Raw genomic sequence first — 4,923 nt, 5'->3', positions numbered from 1 at the left:
AGTGTTGGAATTACAGGCGTGAGCCAGAAAAAAAATTATATAAAAAATCATGAGGCCAGTCACGGCCTCATGCCCATAAGCTTATGCCCATAAGCTCAATATTTTGGGAGGCTAAGGCAGGAGAATCTCTTGAGCCCTGAAGCTCAAGACCAGTCTGGGCAACATAAGGAGATCCTATCTCTACGAATAATGGTTTAAAAATTCTTTGGGGCCAGGTGTGGTGGCTCACGCCTGTAATCCCAGTATTTTGGGAAGCCGAGGTGGGTGAATCACAAGGGTAGGAGTTCTAGACTAGCCTGGCCAATATGGTGAAACCCCATCTCTACTAAAAATACAAAAATTAGCTGGGCATGGTGGCATGTGCCTGTAGTCCCACCTACTCGGGAGGCTGAGGCAGGAGAATTGCTTGAACCTGGGAGGCAGAGGTTGCAGTGAGCCGGGATCGTGCCATTGCATTCCAGCATCGGTGACAGAGTGAGACTCTGTCTCAAAAAAAAAAAAATTATTTGGGTAGCTGGAGCAGTGGATCACTTGAGCTCAGGTGTTTAAGACCAGCCTGGGCAACATGGTGAAACCCTGTCTCTACCAAAAATACAAAAAATTAGCTGGATGTGGTAGTGTGCACCTATGGTCCCAGCTACTCAGGAGGCTTAGGTGGAAGAATCGCTTGAGCCTGGGAGGCAAAGGCTGCAGTGAGCCAAGATCACACCACTGCACTCCAGCCTGTGTGACAGAGCAAAACCCAGTCTCAAACAAAACAAAACAAAATAACAATGAAAAAAGAAAAAAAAGTAGCCAGGCCAGGCTTGGTGGCATGTACTTGTGGTCCCAGCTACTCAGGAGGCTTAGGTGGAAGAATCGCTTGAGCCTGGGAGGCAAAGGCTGCAGTGAGCCAAGATCACACCACTGCACTCCAGCCTGTGTGACAGAGCAAAACCCAGTCTCAAACAAAACAAAACAAAATAACAATGAAAAAAGAAAAAAAAGTAGCCAGGCCAGGCTTGGTGGCATGTACTTGTGGTCCCAGCTACTCAGGAGGCTTAGGTGGAAGAATCGCTTGAGCCTGGGAGGCAAAGGCTGCAGTGAGCCAAGATCACACCACTGCACTCCAGCCTGTGTGACAGAGCAAAACCCAGTCTCAAACAAAACAAAACAAAATAACAATGAAAAAAGAAAAAAAAGTAGCCAGGCCAGGCTTGGTGGCATGTACTTGTGGTCCCAGCTACTCAGGAGGCTTAGGTGGAAGAATCGCTTGAGCCTGGGAGGCAAAGGCTGCAGTGAGCCAAGATCACACCACTGCACTCCAGCCTGTGTGACAGAGCAAAACCCAGTCTCAAACAAAACAAAACAAAATAACAATGAAAAAAGAAAAAAAAGTAGCCAGGCCAGGCTTGGTGGCATGTACTTGTGGTCCCAGCTACTCAGGAGGCTTAGGTGGAAGAATCGCTTGAGCCTGGGAGGCAAAGGCTGCAGTGAGCCAAGATCACACCACTGCACTCCAGCCTGTGTGACAGAGCAAAACCCAGTCTCAAACAAAACAAAACAAAATAACAATGAAAAAAGAAAAAAAAGTAGCCAGGCCAGGCTTGGTGGCATGTACTTGTGGTCCCAGCTACTCAGGAGGCTTAGGTGGAAGAATCGCTTGAGCCTGGGAGGCAAAGGCTGCAGTGAGCCAAGATCACACCACTGCACTCCAGCCTGTGTGACAGAGCAAAACCCAGTCTCAAACAAAACAAAACAAAATAACAATGAAAAAAGAAAAAAAAGTAGCCAGGCCAGGCTTGGTGGCATGTACTTGTGGTCCCAGCTACTCAGGAGGCTTAGGTGGAAGAATCGCTTGAGCCTGGGAGGCAAAGGCTGCAGTGAGCCAAGATCACACCACTGCACTCCAGCCTGTGTGACAGAGCAAAACCCAGTCTCAAACAAAACAAAACAAAATAACAATGAAAAAAGAAAAAAAAGTAGCCAGGCCAGGCTTGGTGGCATGTACTTGTGGTCCCAGCTACTCAGGAGGCTTAGGTGGAAGAATCGCTTGAGCCTGGGAGGCAAAGGCTGCAGTGAGCCAAGATCACACCACTGCACTCCAGCCTGTGTGACAGAGCAAAACCCAGTCTCAAACAAAACAAAACAAAATAACAATGAAAAAAGAAAAAAAAGTAGCCAGGCCAGGCTTGGTGGCATGTACTTGTGGTCCCAGCTACTCAGGAGGCTTAGGTGGAAGAATCGCTTGAGCCTGGGAGGCAAAGGCTGCAGTGAGCCAAGATCACACCACTGCACTCCAGCCTGTGTGACAGAGCAAAACCCAGTCTCAAACAAAACAAAACAAAATAACAATGAAAAAAGAAAAAAAAGTAGCCAGGCCAGGCTTGGTGGCATGTACTTGTGGTCCCAGCTACTCAGGAGGCTTAGGTGGAAGAATCGCTTGAGCCTGGGAGGCAAAGGCTGCAGTGAGCCAAGATCACACCACTGCACTCCAGCCTGTGTGACAGAGCAAAACCCAGTCTCAAACAAAACAAAACAAAATAACAATGAAAAAAGAAAAAAAAGTAGCCAGGCCAGGCTTGGTGGCATGTACTTGTGGTCCCAGCTACTCAGGAGGCTTAGGTGGAAGAATCGCTTGAGCCTGGGAGGCAAAGGCTGCAGTGAGCCAAGATCACACCACTGCACTCCAGCCTGTGTGACAGAGCAAAACCCAGTCTCAAACAAAACAAAACAAAATAACAATGAAAAAAGAAAAAAAAGTAGCCAGGCCAGGCTTGGTGGCATGTACTTGTGGTCCCAGCTACTCAGGAGGCTTAGGTGGAAGAATCGCTTGAGCCTGGGAGGCAAAGGCTGCAGTGAGCCAAGATCACACCACTGCACTCCAGCCTGTGTGACAGAGCAAAACCCAGTCTCAAACAAAACAAAACAAAATAACAATGAAAAAAGAAAAAAAAGTAGCCAGGCCAGGCTTGGTGGCATGTACTTGTGGTCCCAGCTACTCAGGAGGCTTAGGTGGAAGAATCGCTTGAGCCTGGGAGGCAAAGGCTGCAGTGAGCCAAGATCACACCACTGCACTCCAGCCTGTGTGACAGAGCAAAACCCAGTCTCAAACAAAACAAAACAAAATAACAATGAAAAAAGAAAAAAAAGTAGCCAGGCCAGGCTTGGTGGCATGTACTTGTGGTCCCAGCTACTCAGGAGGCTTAGGTGGAAGAATCGCTTGAGCCTGGGAGGCAAAGGCTGCAGTGAGCCAAGATCACACCACTGCACTCCAGCCTGTGTGACAGAGCAAAACCCAGTCTCAAACAAAACAAAACAAAATAACAATGAAAAAAGAAAAAAAAGTAGCCAGGCCAGGCTTGGTGGCATGTACTTGTGGTCCCAGCTACTCAGGAGGCTTAGGTGGAAGAATCGCTTGAGCCTGGGAGGCAAAGGCTGCAGTGAGCCAAGATCACACCACTGCACTCCAGCCTGTGTGACAGAGCAAAACCCAGTCTCAAACAAAACAAAACAAAATAACAATGAAAAAAGAAAAAAAAGTAGCCAGGCCAGGCTTGGTGGCATGTACTTGTGGTCCCAGCTACTCAGGAGGCTTAGGTGGAAGAATCGCTTGAGCCTGGGAGGCAAAGGCTGCAGTGAGCCAAGATCACACCACTGCACTCCAGCCTGTGTGACAGAGCAAAACCCAGTCTCAAACAAAACAAAACAAAATAACAATGAAAAAAGAAAAAAAAGTAGCCAGGCCAGGCTTGGTGGCATGTACTTGTGGTCCCAGCTACTCAGGAGGCTTAGGTGGAAGAATCGCTTGAGCCTGGGAGGCAAAGGCTGCAGTGAGCCAAGATCACACCACTGCACTCCAGCCTGTGTGACAGAGCAAAACCCAGTCTCAAACAAAACAAAACAAAATAACAATGAAAAAAGAAAAAAAAGTAGCCAGGCCAGGCTTGGTGGCATGTACTTGTGGTCCCAGCTACTCAGGAGGCTTAGGTGGAAGAATCGCTTGAGCCTGGGAGGCAAAGGCTGCAGTGAGCCAAGATCACACCACTGCACTCCAGCCTGTGTGACAGAGCAAAACCCAGTCTCAAACAAAACAAAACAAAATAACAATGAAAAAAGAAAAAAAAGTAGCCAGGCCAGGCTTGGTGGCATGTACTTGTGGTCCCAGCTACTCAGGAGGCTTAGGTGGAAGAATCGCTTGAGCCTGGGAGGCAAAGGCTGCAGTGAGCCAAGATCACACCACTGCACTCCAGCCTGTGTGACAGAGCAAAACCCAGTCTCAAACAAAACAAAACAAAATAACAATGAAAAAAGAAAAAAAAGTAGCCAGGCCAGGCTTGGTGGCATGTACTTGTGGTCCCAGCTACTCAGGAGGCTTAGGTGGAAGAATCGCTTGAGCCTGGGAGGCAAAGGCTGCAGTGAGCCAAGATCACACCACTGCACTCCAGCCTGTGTGACAGAGCAAAACCCAGTCTCAAACAAAACAAAACAAAATAACAATGAAAAAAGAAAAAAAAGTAGCCAGGCCAGGCTTGGTGGCATGTACTTGTGGTCCCAGCTACTCAGGAGGCTGAAACGGGAGAATCACTTAAGCTCAGGAGGTGGAAGTTGCAGTGAGCCATGATCACGCCACTGCACTCCAGCCTGGGTGACAGAGTGAGACCCTGTCTCAAAAAAAAGAAAAGAAAAGAAAGAAAGAAAAAAAGCTGGGCGCGGTGGCTCACACCTGTAATCCCAGCACTTTGGGAGGCTGAGGCAGGCAGATCATGAAGCCAGGAGATGGAGACCATCCTGGCTAACATGGTGAAACTCTGTCTCTACTAAAAATACAAAAAATTAGCCAGGGGTGGTGGCACACACCTGTTGTCCCAGCTACTAGGGAGGCTGAGGCAGGAGAATCGCTTGAATCTGGGAGGTGGAGGTTGCAGTGAGCCGAGATTGTGC

Source organism: Cebus imitator, unplaced genomic scaffold (assembly GCF_001604975.1).
Source record: "Cebus imitator isolate Cc_AM_T3 unplaced genomic scaffold, Cebus_imitator-1.0 Scaffold280, whole genome shotgun sequence".
NCBI lineage: Eukaryota > Metazoa > Chordata > Mammalia > Primates > Cebidae > Cebus > Cebus imitator.
Note: the sequence above shows the minus strand (reverse complement) of the source record.